The sequence below is a fragment of the Chiloscyllium punctatum genome, chromosome 41 (genome assembly GCF_047496795.1).
Source record: "Chiloscyllium punctatum isolate Juve2018m chromosome 41, sChiPun1.3, whole genome shotgun sequence".
In the NCBI taxonomy this organism is placed as follows: Eukaryota; Metazoa; Chordata; class Chondrichthyes; order Orectolobiformes; family Hemiscylliidae; genus Chiloscyllium; species Chiloscyllium punctatum.
Window position 1 is genome coordinate 29,759,655 of NC_092779.1, and position 16,628 is coordinate 29,776,282.

Below are 16,628 nucleotides of genomic sequence, written 5' to 3' on the forward strand. Positions count from 1 at the left end.
GTCTAAGTTTCGGCTTCACATAGAAGAGTTGGAGGATAACTGCTTTAAATACAAAGATTTTGATAACAGCAAAGATGTCACAATTGTGGTAGATGATCGTCCCTGGGAGCATCTTGGTGGTGTTCACAGATTGGATCACTGCATTGATATCAGCCTGAGATAAGAGGTGGCTCCCTGAAACAGGGAAGTGTTCTACTTTTCAGAGGATTACTCTGTGGATCTTAATAGAGGGATTGACCAGGACTTGCCTTGCGATCGGGTGAATCTGACTTGAGTCTTCTTGAAGGGTTTGAGGCTGAAACCAAACCTTACAGAACTAAATTGAGTTGTACCAAGTTATAGTGCACGAAAATATGTGGAGCTGAACTGAATTGTACTATACTGAACTGAATTAAATTATACAGCATGGTATTTGAACTACATTGAGTTTAACTGAACCTTTTTGAATTGCATTGAATTATACTGCACTGAAATATTTGGAGTTGAACTGTATTATACTACATTGAATTGAACTGTACTGTATTGCACTAAATTAAGTTGTAATGAATTATTCTGCACTGAACTATATGCAGTGGAATGAATTGTACGACAGTAGACTGAACTGTACAGCCCTGACCAATACTGAGTTGGACTAACCTACAACTTGTATTGTCCAAGTTGTTCCAGCTCAGTCTCAACACATCATCGTGCGTGACGTCAGCTAACATCCGCGTGCTGCCCGGTAACCGAGCAACCAGACTAACACAATGGTTGCCCTGGAAACCGGCGTCCTATGGCAGCACGGCTTCCCGCTGGCCCCGCCCACCAGAGCGGAGCGGCCGGAGCCGGGCAGGTAAGGCAGCAGCTGGGAACTGGCCATCACTGTGTCCCTAGGGCCGGCCGGGTCTCTCATATACTCACAGGCAACACACATTGGCACAGTCGGGGGGGGGGGGGGGGGGCATCACGCACAGCGTGGGGCTGTAGTCAATCGTAGAATGAGTCCCTTCTGCCCATTGTGCCTCTGCTGGCAAATCCCACTTTCCCTTTTCCTCACCCTTAGTCCTGTAGGTTACATTTTAAACGCAGTGAGGATTTGTGCCTCTGTCATTTCTTCAGGCAGTGAGTTCCAGATCTACACCACCTCTGGTAACTCCTTGAAGAATCTGAGGTTAAGAGCCTAATGATGACCATGAAACCATTGTCATTGGCAGAAAAACCCATCTGGTTCACTCATGTCCTTTTAAGGAAGGAAATCTGTTATTCTTACCTGGTCTGGCCCAGACATGACTTCAAACCCACTGCGTTGTGGGTTGGCTCTAAACTGTCCTATTGCCGATAAATGCTGGCTTGGCCAAGGTCACTTACGTCCTGTGAGTGAATATATAAAGAAACCCTACGAAGTTAAGGTCACCATGTTCGTCCTCTGGGGTGTTTGGATGGCTGCTCAGGTTGATCAGTATCTGAGGGGTTCTGCTGCACAGAGGACAGGATACCATAGGCAATTGATTTTTACATTACTTGTTGGCTTGAGATTGCCTCTCCTTGGGTTTTCCCAGCCTCTGATATGCACTGGAAGGAGACCACACCACTTTTTATTTGGTTGTGCCAGGTATTCTTTCCTGAGTGAGCTTTTCCCAGGTCAATTTCAAAAATTCCTAAGGGATGCCTTCAGTGTCCCTGTAGCGTGGACTTTGAACCGCGTAAGACCAAACCCCGATTCATGCTCTCCTCAGAAACGATGCTTTGGTAAGTCAGTGTTAGACCAGCCCAATTTGCTGACTGTCTCAATATGTTGTGGATGCCAAGCCTGCCAGCTCAGGTCAGTATCTCAGTGTCTGGTACATTGTCATAGTCTTCCAATGCTTTCAAAGAGAGCTGAAGTAAAAGTGGTTATGTTCTGAGGCTAGTACTCAGTACAGCTCTTGCTGCATAGATAGAGCAGAATGGGCAGGGCCTATTGCTCTATAGAATTTGTTTATTTGTTGCTATTCGTTCATGGGATGTGGGCATCGCTGTCAGGGCCAGCATTTACTGTCTAGCCCTAGTTGCCCTTGGGAAGGTGATCGTTAGCTGCCTTCTTGAACTACTGCAGTCTGATATGGAGATTTTTAGTTCCAGATTGATTTTCAAAGTCTACCAAGGGGTATGCTTGTTTTGGCAATTTTTGCATGTGTCGTCATCAATCAAAACAAACCAGAGAGACTGTGTTAATTGAGGGGTTCTGGCTTTGTCTAAATCCTTTCAGTTGAGATCGCACCTTCCTGCAGCAGGCTGGTACGTTAGTTTTCGTTGTACTGATTGTAAGTTAAATAGTGATGAGAGCAGAGAATATCAGTGAGATTTCATTCGAGACAATTATCAGTGAACTAAGTGGGACAATAGTAATAATAGCCGGGACCTTTCTGTTAAAGGGATCAAGGGTGAATCAGTGAAATAAGGGGCTAATATTTATACAACTTGATATTAGTGAAAAATGCTATATGTCAATAAGCTGGGGCACTGATGCAACAGTGGAGTGTTCATGGAATTTGCAACTGTTGAGATTCAGAGAAATGTGGGTGTTGTATTAGAATCACAGTAAGTTAGTATCAAAGAAAAAGAGCAAGTAGTTTGCTAGTCTCTGTTAGCAAAGGGGTTGTATTTTCAGAGTAGGGAAATCTTTCTGCATTTCTCTAGGACTGTGAAGAGAAGACATCTGGAAGTACTATATAGCCGAAGGAATGATTTGCTTGCTTTAAAGGCAGTGCAATTGAAGCTCACTCAATTAATTATTGCAATGAAAGAATTGTCCTATAACAAATAATTATGTAGAATGGGTCTATATTTTCTGGAGTTTTGAAGACTGGCTTGATTGAAACATATAAAATTCTTATAAAGGATAGCCATGGCAAAGTTGTTTACCACTAAAACTGGGGGCCATAGTTTCAGAAAAAAGTTGGCCCTTCAGGACTGAAATGAGCAGAGATTTCTATAATTAGGGTTTGTGAATCTGGACTTCTTTATCCCAATGAGCTGTCGATCCTCAGTTGATGAATATATTCAAGACTGAAATTGATAGAATTTTGGACAGTAATGGAATCAGGAATATGAGGACAGGACAGGAAAATGGAGTTCAAGTAGAAGGTTTAACCCTGATTTTACTGAATGGGTGGAGCAAACAAAGGCCTGATAAGAAATAGGAACAGGAGTAGGCTATTTGGACCCTTGAGTCTGCTCTGCCATTTAGTGGGAACATGGCTGATCCCGACATTCTTTATGCCCACTTTCCCTGCCCTTTCCCTGGAACCTTAGTTCCTCAACTGATCAAGATTGGATGACTCGTGCTCTTTTTTCCTATCTTTACATGGTGTAATTCATATAACAAGGGATATCACTAAAGCAACAGGGTGTCACTGATATAAGAGGAATATTGGTTATGCAATGTTGTGGTGCTGATCTAGCAAATGCAGTCATAATATCACATATCACTGGGACATTTCTCAAATAATGGGGAGTTACTTATAAAACAGGGCATTGTGATATAATCTGGAGTTGTTACTTATACAACTGGGACATTAGTGAAGTTACATTACCCCAGTGACCAAACTTCAAAATACTCCATTGGCTTAAAGGCATTTGGGATGTTTTTTGTTGTATTTCTTGCGTTATTGGTATGTAACAGTTTAAATAGCACGGATTCACTATGCCTGAAAATTTCTTCAACATTTAATTTATAGATCAAAATAGAACTCTCTGAGATAACAAAGAATGCAATCTCCTTCCAACATTGCTTCTCCTGACAGCACAGGATAGATGGTCATATGGTGTCATTCCTAGTCCTTGGCTTATTACTGTAACTAGTTCTTAAAATCTCCAAGCAATAACCAACATATCTCTTTTTTCAAAGATAAAGTTACAATAATTAAGAGGGAATATATGCATGCATTAGTTGAAAATCAATTTATACAGAAACAAGACTGGACAAACTTGAGATTTTATGAGTCTAAGAGTCTAATGACAATCATTTCAGGTCGTGTGATGGCACAGCCTTCTGAAGTTTGAATGTTGTTGACTTGAAAGTGTCTTAGAGTCTTGCATGTTATTAACATATTGTATGTTGTCCTGATTGTATTCCACATCTTTGGGTTCTCAGAGTTTAGTTTTGTGTATGTTTGTGCATAATTGGAATATTGTACCGTTCCATGAGTTAGCTTCTGTTTCTCCTCAATGTTGCTCCATTCAATGTTGTGACTTTGTAGGATCTAGGCGTACGGCATATTATGATACCTCTGTGGGTAACACATATCTTGAGGAGAATGTCTCTGACCTGTCCTATGTACAGATTAGGCAGTTTTATATTTACACAGCGATCATGCATCACTTTCATTCTCCCTCTGTATCTTGGAGGACATAAAAAAGTGATAGCTTGGTAGGTTCCTAATTTGTCTTCCAGTTGTAATCTCTGCTGGTCACAGTAAGCCCATGTCCAAAGCTGTAGCTATATTTGTTTCAAGTTTGTAACAGATATTGAAATGATATATCCCTGTATTTTTACTAAAAGACATTGTAGTTCAATTGGTAACTTGTCGGTGGTTTGTGCCAAATAATTTCCAATGGTTTGTGATCTCTATCTGCAATGAATTGCTAACTGAATAGGTATGTTTGGAACAACATTCCCTTTAAGCACCGTGGCCTTTGGGAGATTCCACATATGCAAATCAGTGTGCTCACAAATTGGCTTCTGTTTTTGGAAATTTGGGAAAAAAAAGGGAAATCTTGGTATGGAATCTTGTGATACCAAACACCAGAGCAACTATTTCACACTTAATGTTGGAAAGAATCTGGTTGAGATTGTGATTGACCATAGGATATAAATGCCTCTGGTTTGCTATCTTGTGTAATGCAGCTCCTAGCTCTTTCTGAGATGCATCGATTTCTAAGGTTGTCTTCTTTCTTGGGCCATTCTACTGTAGGATGTACGCTTCTGATGACAGTCTTTCTTTGAGTAATTCATAAATATGTCAATCCTCTTATCATACATATGTGTACACCTTTCCTTATGAATTTTCTTAGCAATGATGCTTTTTCAGGAAAGTTTTTTACATATGATACTAGGAAACTAAAATATTCTTGACCTTTCTGCGTGTCTCCTTTGTCTTAATATGTGCTTTACCTTCTGAGATTTTGGAGAAGATTTGTATCTCAGGTTGTGGATCAGATTGTAAGTTTGCTCACTGAGCTGCTGGGTTTGTTCTCAGATGTTTCGTCACCACACTAGGTGACATCATCAGTGAGCCTCCGGTGAAGTGTTGGTGTTCAGTCCTGCTTGCTATTTATCTGTCTCGGTTTGTTGTGGTGGTGATATCATTTCCGGTTCTGTTTCTGAGAGGTTAGTAAATGGAGTCCAAATCTATATGTTTGTTAATGGAGTTCCAATTTGAATGCCAGTCCTCTAGGAATTCCTATGTGTGTCTTTTTTTAGCCTGTCCCAGGTTGGATGTATTGTCCCAGTTAAACTGGTGTCCCTCTTTGTCTGTGCATATGGATACCAGTGATAATTGGTAATTTCTTTTGGTGGCTAGTTGGTGCTCTATATCCTGGTTGCTAGTTTTCTGCTTGTCTGTCCAATGTAATGTTGCTGTCTTTGCAGGGTATTTTGTATATGACATTTGTTCTATCTTGTTGTTGGTATGGGGGTCCTTTAAATTCACCAGGAGCTGTTTCAGTGTGATGGTGAGTTTGTGGGCTACCATGATGCCTAGGGGCCGGAATGGTCTGGTCGTCATCTCTGAGAAAACCTTTGAGGTTTTCCAAGGCATAAAATTGTCCTTGGCTCATCTGAATATCCAGTTCTGAAAGCAACACAGGATTTTAAATACAGTAGTCCCGACGCTGTGGAAAAAGAATTATATGAATGCAAGATCCTTGGGTTCTTTAATAGGATGATACCAAAACAAGCGGGACATTCAACAATCAATTCTGTTATAATGGGGGCATTACAAGCATACCATTGTGTTACTCATGTTGTTACTGGTATAGTGGTAACAGCAGTGATATAACATGATGTGATGTGTATGACAAGAACATTAGAGTTATAACATGGTGTTACTGTTATAACAAGATAGTTATGCGATAATGGGTGTTAGTACTAAAATAGGGCATCAGTGAAATCATAGGAAATTTGCCTTATAAGTGGGATATCAGTGATGTAATAGGTGATAATGGCAAAATGGTATTGATGAGATATTAGGTACAACGGTCATCTTGTAGCATAACTGGAATATTAGTGATGTTACAGTATTATTTGTACAAGAGGTCAATAGTGAAATGGACTGTTTGTGGTATACAGGGATGTTATGCTGAACCTTGTGTTTCTTTGCTATGTGTTGTTTAGAACATAGAACAGTACGGCACAATACAGGCCCTTCACCCCTTGATGTTGTGCCAACCTTTTATCCTACTCTAAAATCAAACTAACCTACATACCTTTCATTTTACTATTATTCATGTGCCTATCCAAGAGTCGCTTAAATGTCCCTAATATATCTGACTCTACGACCACCAGTTGCAGTGCGTTCCACGCGCACACCGCTTTGAGTGAAGAACCTACCTCTGACATCTCCCCTAAACTTTCCTCCAGTCATCTTAAAATTATGCCCCCTTATGATAGCCATATCTGCTCTGGAAAAAATAGTCTCTGGTTATCCCCTCTATCTATGCCTCTCATCATCTTGTACACCTCTATCGAGTCACCTCTCATTCTTCTTTGCTCCAATAAGAAAAGCCCTAGCTCCCTCAACCTTTCTTTGCAACACATGTCCTCTAGTTCAGGCAGCATCCTGATAAACCTCCTCTGCACCCTCTCTAAAGCTTCCACATTCTTCCCATAATGAGGTAACCAGAACTGAACACAATATTCCAAATGTGATCTAACCAGGGCTTTATAGAGCCGCAGCATATCCTCACAGCTCTTATACTGAATCCCCCTGCTAATGAAAGCCTTCTTAACAACCCTTTCAACTTGGGTGGTAACTTTGAGGGATCTATGGACATGGACCCCCAAGATCCCCCTGTTCCTCCACACTGCCAAGAATCCTGCCTTTAACTCTATAATCTCTATTCAAATTTGACTTTCCAAAATGAATCCACATCACACTTTTCCAGATTGAACACCATCTGCCACTTCTCAGCCCAGGTCTGCATCTTGTCAATGTCCCGTTGCAATGTACAACAGCCCTCCACACTGTTCACAAGTTCACAAACCTTTGTGTTATCAGCAAACTTAGTAACCCGTCCTTCCACTTCCTCATCCAAGTCATTTATTAAAAAAATCATAAAGAGCAGAGGTCCCAGAACAGATCCCTGTGGAACACTACTGGTCACTGAGATCCAGGCTGAATACTTTCCACCTACTACCATCCTCTGTCTTCTATGGGCCAGCCAATTCTGTATCCAGGCAACCAAATTTTCCTGTGTTCCATGCCTCCTTACGTTCTGATTGAGCCTACAGTGGGGAACCTTATCAAACATGCTAAAATCCATGTACACCACATTCAGTTTGAGTCCAGCTTTTTGGAGGGTTTTCCACTGTAAAGCATAGCAAGATTTCTCACCATGCCTTCCCAAATGAACCTCATTAACTAACCAGTCTGCCCTTATGGTGTCCCTCCTGCCCAAGTCTAGCTCCATTTTACCATGCACTGTTTCCAGAATAACTTGGTACTCCCTGGATATCCAATAAAGGACAGGCATTCCTTGAGCTAATCTTTAAAAGCTGCTCTGCACCCAGATGAGTATTGGCAATCCAGCATTGCCCCTTAACAGCAACAAGTGGCTCAGCAACCACAATATCGCAATGCTGATAGCTCATAATGACATGATTGATATGCCTTTGCACCTACAACCCATTCTCGCACCCTGCTTGCTGTTTAACCAACAGGGCACACAGCTTACCCATCCTTAGCCACATCCCATCTGAATGTCTTCTCCAAGTCAACACTACCCTATACCCAATGCCCAATGGAGATCCACAGCTTGTCATTGTCCAGCAGGGGAATGGTATATACAGGCAAACAATTAGACAGTTTCAAACATCAGCTTTTATTAACACCCAGCAAAAAGGAAACACAAATGAAACAAATAGAGGCTGCAGTTCACTCCCATCAAATGCTGGCATGATGATCTACAACTACATTTTACAGGCAATTATGGTCTGTTGCACCCAGTTCTCATCTACTGAAACCCGAGTTTCGACCAGGTGCTGTTTGTCTTGTGGATGTCGACACTGTTAAGCTCTGTCAGTCTCAGGGAGATCTTTCTCCTTCACAATGTCCTCATCCTCTTCTTGGGAAGACTACTCCCATTCTCAACATCTATCACATAATCTCATTACCTGCTTCAATTGTACAGAGCAGAGCACACCTGGTGTAGCATGCCAGGATGATTAGCCCCTTCCTTATATCTTAATGAGGTCCATCCTTGTCCTGTAGACTCTCCCTGTGCGTGGTGGTAATTATTCCTAAGAACTCTACCTCCTATAGTCTACCATGCTGGTATATCCCCATACACCTTGAGTTTCCCTTGTTCTCACCTCTGTATATGTCTCTCTCAGCCCACCACTCCCCTCACAAGCTTTGATTCCCCTACCTCGTTTGGCAGTATTCCTTCCACTGCCCCTACGTGCCCTTGTTGCATCCTCCTCAACGATCAATGCAGAGACTCTTGGATTGTATTTGCCCCAAGACCTGACTGACATCCGACGAGCAGCCCCTTGGTGTGACTGACTGGACTCCTGATTGCTGTCATTGCAGCTCTCCGACTAATGATATATGACTCCACTGACTGCTTGTGATAGCTCTACAGGGCTGCCTGTTACCCACTCCCAGGACTGTAGTTTGACAGATCCCCTCACCATGCCCAGCCCAAGCAAACAAATAGCCATGACTTAAGCCCCTGGATTGTGTGCAGACTATGCCCGTAAGTGATGGAATCAGCACCCCCACCCTGACTGATAGCATTCCCCCTTGACTGTACTGAAGAGCACTCCCCACCTACTTTCCAACATGGCTGTATAAATGGGTACTGTGTTTGCCATGCAGATATTTGGCACATAGTGTGGGTGCTGGATGAACAGCATGGGGTGCCATAGACAGGGTGGTTAAAAAAGCACTTGAACGCTTACCTTCATTGCTCAGTCCTTCAAGTATTGGAGTTGAGAAGTCAAGTTGAGATTGTACGGCATATTGGTGAGGCCTCTTCTGGAGTGTCCAGTTCTGGTCGCCCAGTTATAGGAAGGATATTATCAAGCCTGAGAGAGTTCAGAAGTGGTTTACTAGGATGTTGCCGGTATGGAAGGTTTGAGTTATCAAGAAAGACTGGATAGGCTGAAACTTTTTTCACTGGGGCCTAGGAGGTTGAGAGACGACCTGATAGAAGTTTATAAAATAATGAAAGGTATAGATAGAGCTATTGGTAGGTGTCTTTCCCTAGGATAGACGAGGGGGCACACTTTTAAGGTGAGAGGAAAGAGATTTAAAAAAGACATAAGAGGCAATTTTTTTACACAGGGTGGTTTGTGTTTGGAATGAACTTCCTGAGGACATGGTGCATGCTAGTACAATTACAGTGTTTAAAAGACATTTGGATAGTTACATGAATAGGAAGGATTTGGAGGGATATGGGCCAAGAGCAGACAGGTTGGAAAAGTTTAGTTTGGAATTGTGTTCGGCATGGACTGGTTGGACCAAAGGGTCTGTTTTTGTGTTGTATGACTGAGTATATGTCCACTCCTACCGGACAGATACCTATTGACAAACATGACAAGCAACATGTCCGTGCAAAAAAAAATTGTCGATGTAGCAGTACTGATAGCCTTTATGCTTTGATTGATGTGGCACATTGTAATAGACATGGCATGGCATGGATGCTATTAGCATGCAGGTGATCAAGCGTTCAGAGCAAGTGAGTAGCTCTGAGGATCTGTACTTCCTGAGTGTCCTATAAATGGATTGAAGAGATGCCATGAGGATCATGATGTGTTGGCAGATGTCAGATACCAATGTCTGTGGATGAGCAGTGGGTGTAGCTAGTGCCCATAGGTTGTGCCCTGAGATGCTAAAGAATTTAGCAAGGTAGACCCCCCCTTAATTCGCAACTCACAGCTGCCTAGCAAGTAACACCCCACGCCAAATAGCAGATGCATAAAGGAAGCAAGTTGCTTCCAATGTTGAGAAAGCCCTCAATGGCTATCTCACACAATTCTGTCATGTCTCAGTCTCACCATCATCCATGTTGGTTAGGCCCCTTTAAGATTTCACCTACTATTATTATTATTATCATTATTAGGGCATGTGATGTAACAGTATTATATGTGTACCAGAGGCATTGGTAAAATGAGGAGGTTGGAGGTTTTTAATTCCTGTAACAGGGGCATTAGTAACAAGATTGGAGGTTATTGGTAAATTAGAGTATTGTAATATAATAGGGGCTGTTGCTTATTAACAGGTTGAGGAAGGTAATGGACTAGCCATCCCCTGTGTTTAAAGAGCATTTCTAACTTCAGGTTCTCAAGCGCAGCAAATTCGGGGGAACAAAAATTTGTTACTTGTCATATCTTGTTACTAATTGTCAGGCTGATGTCAAATAGGCTTGAGAAATAGATTTGATTCACAATCTGCCATCTTGGAATTTATGACCAAATCCATATTTTTTATTTAACCAACCTCTTCAGGGTTGATATAATACCCCTCTGGAACAGGTTAGACTTGAACCCAGGTCTTCAGGCTCAGAGATAGAGGTACTACCACTGCACCACAAGCTCTAGTTAATGACTCTATCCCCTTATTCCCAGCTGAGTATGTAATCAGCTACACAAAGGACCTTCCCCCATTCACTATTCTTTAAAGGGGCAGCCACACATCTTTTGTGTGATGTAGATTAGATTAGATCCTCTACAGTGTGGAAACAGACCCTTCGGCCCAACCAGTCCACACTGACCCTCCGGGAGAGTAACCCACCTGCCCTCTGACTAATGCACCTAACAACTATGGCCAATTTAGCATGGTCAATTCAATTCACCTGACCTGCACATCTTTGGAATGTGGGAGGAAACCGGAGTTCCTGGAGGAAACCCATGCAGACACGGGGAGAATGTGCAAACTCCACACAGACAGTCACCCAAGGCTGGAATCAAACCTGGGATCCTGGCACTGTGAGGCAGCATTGCTAACCACTGAGCCAACATGCCGCCACTATTGTAGAGTTTTGTTTGCTGGTGCAAAGTCAGTGGCAGTCCTGTGGTCTGTGTTAATGGAGGAGTTTTGTAAGCCTTTTAGATTTGGACACAGGCAGCACAGTGGCTCAGTGGTTAGCACTGCTGGCTCACAGTGCCAGGAACCCATGCTCAATTCCAGTCTTGGGTGGCTGTCTGTGTGGAGTTTGCATGTTCTGCCTGAGTCTGTGTGGGTTTCCACTGGGTGCTCTGGCTTCCCCGCACAGTCCAAAGGTCAGCTGGATTCTATAATTTTTGAAGGAGGTCGTTTTCAATCTTGAAACTTAGGTCAGAAGAATTGGGATGACTGCCAGGAAATCATAACAGGGCCATTAACCGCAGTAAAGTTACAGAGTCATAGAGATGTACAGCATGGAAACAGACCCTTTGGTACAACTTGTCCATGCCGACCAGATATCCCAAATTAATCTGGTCCCAGTTGGCCCAATCGCTTTAAGCCCTTCCTATTCACGTACCTTTTGAATGTCCTGGCAGCTTATTTCCCTTTTAAATCTTTCCCCTCTCACCCTAAACCTACGCCCTCTATTTCTGGACTCTCCCACACCAGGGAAAATACTTTGTCTATTTATCTTATCCATGCCCCTCATGATTTTATAAACGTCTATAAGGTCACACCTCAGCCTTCAATGCTCCAGGGAAAACGGGCCTAGCCTATTCAACCTCTCTCTATAGCTCAAACCCTCCGACCCAGCAACATCCTTGTAAATCTTTTCTTAACCCTTTCAAGTTTCTCAACATCTTTCCGATAGCAGGGAGACAAGAATTGAACGTAGTAATCCAAAAGTGGCCTAACCAATGTCTTTCACAGCCACAGCATGACTTCCCAACTTCCATACTCAATACACTGATAAATAAATGCAAGCATTCAAATGAGTTTTTCACTATCCTATCTACCTGCAACTCCACTTTCAAGGGTCTATGAACCTGCACTCCAAGGTCAGCAGCACCCCTCCCCCGGACATTACTATTAAGTGTATAAATATTTTCCTGATTTGTCTTCCTACCTCACATTTATCTAAATTAAACTCCACCTGCCCATCTGATTAAAGTCCTGCTGAACTCTGAGGTACCTTTCTTTGCAGCCACCACTTTTGGTGTCATCTGCAAATAACCATACCTCCTGTGTTCACATCCAAATCATTTATATAAATGACAAAAAGCAGTGGACCCAGCACCGATTCCTGTGGCACACCACTGGTCACAGGCCTCCAATCTGAATAGCAACCCTCCACCACCATCCTTTGCCTCCTCCTTTTGAGCCAGTTCTGTATCCAACTGGCTAGTTCTCCCGGAGGGTTGGTGTGGAATTGTTGGACTGAAGGGCCTGTTTCCACACTGTAGGGAATCTAATCTAATCTAACCTTACTAACTAATTACCATGAGGAACCTTGTCAAATGCCTTACTGAAGTCCATATAAATCATGTCCACTACTCTACCTTTAGTCTTTGCCTATCCAAATACATGAAAGTCCTGTCCTTCAGGATCCCCTCCAACAACTCTCCTGCCAGTGATGGCAGGTTCACCGATCTGTAGTTCCCTGGCTTTTCCTTAACCACATTTTATAAATAGTGACACCACGTTAACACCAATATCCAGTCTTCCGGCACCTCACCTGTGGCTATCGATGCAAGTATCTCAGCAAGGGGCCCAGCAATCTTTTCTATTGCTTCCCACAGAGTTCCAGGGTACACCTGATTACGTCCTGGGGATTTATCCATCCTTATGTATTTTTACACATCCAGCACCACCACCTCTGTAATACGGACATTTTTCAAGATGTTGCTGTTTATTTCCCCATGTTCTCTATCTTCCATATTCTTCTCCACAGTAAACACTGATGCAAAATACTTGTTTAGTATCTCTCCCATCTCATACGATTGCACACATAGGTAACTCTTGGGCTGGGGTATCATTCGTAAATGGAGCAAATGCAACAGAGGAAGGCAGACCCTTATGACCCATCAATGGGCACTTGTCCTACTTCTACCTCAGTGGCATGTGAGGTGTGTGCTTTTCACTAAGAACATGGTGACAGGACCATGTCCCAGCTTCCCTATAGCTATACCACAGTGAGGAAGGTGCTGCCAATGGCCATCAGGGTCAACATGGCTAGAGTGGATTGTTCCACTTCAGAGCAGGCGACATTAGCAGTTTGTCACAGTTAGTTATCCACTGCTGCATCAGGGAGGTGACAGAATGAGTAGAGACTTCACCATCTTCTCGATGATGAGCCAGAAGCAGAGGAAAGAGCCCTTGGAACTTCCAGACTTGGGGAATCCACAATGACAAAGAATGCCATGCAATTGCTGGTGTGTAAATGGATTTGCAGGCTCCACATGTTAACATGGAGATGTTTCACATCTACAAGGGAGATCACACCATTAACATCTGATTGGTGTGCAACAACCCCCAAAATTCTCTCAGAGAACGCTGGCACCAGTTACCCCTACCTGCCACCTTCAGCCTGCTGGCGGATAGCTGACAAGGTATGACCACTTCACCCTTGTCCCAAGATTCTTCTCTGCCACGTGATGATGTGTGGTCAGCAGTGCCAACCAGTCAGGAGCAAGCTAAGGTACCAGCATCGTACAACAATAGGTTTGTTACTTAGACCAATTGTGGGAGCTCTCCATTACCTAGAAGAGTTGTTTTCAAGTTCATGGTTATCTCCTGTGTGTTTTACAGCCTCACTATCATTAAACCACAGAATTTATCATCAGCCCTGTGGAGGCTATCTTGGGAGAAAGCAGAGGAAGGGAAGAGGAAGCTCAATCAACAAACTGTGAGTGGGTGCTTAGACTCCAGTTCCACTCAGATCTCATCCTCGGATCACAATTGCTTCAAAATGTCGAACTTCTCAATCTATCATCTGTGCCAACACTTTGTCATCTTAGACAAGATTCTGAAATAAAGATTACTGACAAAAAGAGAAACACATTTCGTAGCAACCTTACTCAGCTACACTTCCAATAATATATACAAAACCTAACTACTCACACTGGTACATTCCCTGTTTTATTGGTGACTTTGACTGTCCTATGCGCCTGTGTGTCCTATGTTCCTATAGTGCCTGGCTGACAAGACTGCAGATGACCTTATAGGATAACTTTGAGCTGCTTGAGGTCTTGAGGACTCTTTCTTGGACGAGAGCAACACAACATATACAACAGCATGCTGGGATGACTTGCTAACAGCCAACTGGCAAATCATAGAAATAGAAACACGAATGTTGGCATTCTGAATGAGACCAGCAGACTTTTGCATCCCTGAAGCTATTAGCATTTGCCTCATTAATCCAACAAGGGCACAGACTGGTGGACGTCTTTTGAGATGGGTAGGTGTGAGCCTACATGGCCCTCATGATCTCAGTTTGAGCAATCACTGGTGCTTCCAATATCTCAACACTGGGATGTTGGGTGAACCTGCACGGGAAGATAAGGCGTTGGCTCCCACATGCCGCTTCCTGACTGTAGGATCTACAAGTGCGATCATGGGGTTAGCTGCCATTCCCTGCCAGAAAGGAGGAGTTCTCAATTTTGTGTGACGCCTTGTACAAAATTGGAGTCAGGCTGCTCCATGTGCCTCGATAGCTACCAAAGACTCTGTAGCAGGCATACCAATGCACCATGTCATGCAAACCCATAGCATTGTCAGGGTTACTCTCCCAGCAAAGCTCTCATCTGACTCGCCTTGCCCTTATGAATACATGATGTCACTTCCTCCATTCAAACACCACCACTAAGAGTTGCTCATGAAAACCTGGGAGTTCGCTCTGATAGGTTGCTCCCGTTGCTGTCCTGACTTTCCGGCCAAGTTTTCTGAAATGGTTCCAGCAGGTCCTATTGCATGAGTAGTTTCCATTGGCAAGTAACTTTTAAGCATGGTGTGCTGGTTTATCCACACTGCTGAGGTCCTTTTTTGAGCATGCAGCCAGTCATCAGCGGGTTTAGGAGGGACTGTTTGCTCCAATCATTGTAAAGAGCCGTCAGTATGAACTTTGGGTTCTGCATCCTGCAACAGAATGTGACCAGGCATTGTTGAATTATCCCTCTTTATCACGGATCTCATTTCTATACTCCGCCTCAGACATCCTCCTGAACCCTGCAGGAATCACATCCCAGTCAGTAATAAGGAGCAGTTATTCAGGCAGCTGACAGCATATGCCAGAACCTTATACTCTGTGTTTTAACTCCCAACAAAGTATAATACACAATTGCCAGTTCTACATGAAGTTCAGCAAAGCAAAAATTCTATGTTTTGTTTAATAGATATCATACTGATCTTGCAGCTATTGACAATTATTTCATGCAAGTGTTTGACTATTCAGTACTCAGCTATATTCATAATGAAAATTCACTTATAGTCAACTTGCTTTATTCAGATTATCTGCTAGTTCACATATTAAAGTCACATTTAAAGTTTAATTAAGTTTAAATGAATAAGAAGGAAGCATTATTGGTGGAAAAAGAAATATTTTGAGGAAGCTTTTCATCTTGGTTCATTATGATTGACGTAAGAAAGCCAAGTTTCAAAGGGAGCAATATTGATACTACACGACAGAAGGGTACCGATTCGTTGACAAGCCAACTCTCTTTAGTTGCAAATGTGCCAGGGAACTATTGACTTTTGGGCTTTTGTTTAATTCAAGAAGGCAAAATACCTGGTTTCTTTCCTCTTGTCTGCAATTGGCTAGTTCCTGCTTCTAGCAGGTGTAAGTGGAACACATTGTGATTCTGATCTTCAATTAATTATTTGGATAATTCTTAACACATTCAGGATTGTTTGATAAATACTGACGGTCATGGAATCGTTTTTAACTTCAGACATTGTGCTCCAAGTTTTGCAAACAAGGCTCAGTTTACTGCACTTAGTACTCTGCCTATTGTGAAAGGATATGCTGTTTGGTACAATTTGCCAGTTATTGGGGCATACTTGGAATGGCACCAGCACTTTACCCCAGAAAAGTCTCCATTTGACTTCAAATTATCCTGAATGGTAAGATATCTGAATAAACTTGGGGCAAGAGCTGGAGCTAGCCATTTCAGGCTGCTACAATGTAGTAGTCCCAGGAAGGTATATTCCTTCAGAAGCATGTTGTCATCAAGACAGAAAGATGTTCTGCCTACCACACAAGTGGGTAATGGACAGGACCGGTTGAAAGAACGGTTAATAAATCATTTTAGTCTTTACAAATAAGGGCATAGAATACAAGAGCAAGGAAGTTATGATAAACCCGTACAAAACACTAGTTCACCCCAACTGGAGCATTGCATCCAATTCTGAATGCTGCAATTTAGAAAGGAAGTGAAGTCATTAGAGAGTTTGTATAAAAGATTCATTCGAATACTTACAAAGGATGAGGGACTTCACCACAGG

At 42.7% G+C, this 16,628-nt stretch overlaps 1 protein-coding gene across 1 annotated transcript in view; it reads left to right on the forward strand.

Moving 5' to 3' along the window:
- The first annotated feature begins 795 nt into the window (after positions 1-795).
- ropn1l (rhophilin associated tail protein 1-like) overlaps positions 796-16,628 on the forward strand; it is a 61,506-nt gene continuing 45,673 nt past the window's right edge. Inside the window, exon 1 of the mRNA XM_072560993.1 lies at positions 796-832. The gene's annotated coding sequence lies outside the window, so the exon portion shown is untranslated. The remainder of the gene's footprint in view (positions 833-16,628) is intronic.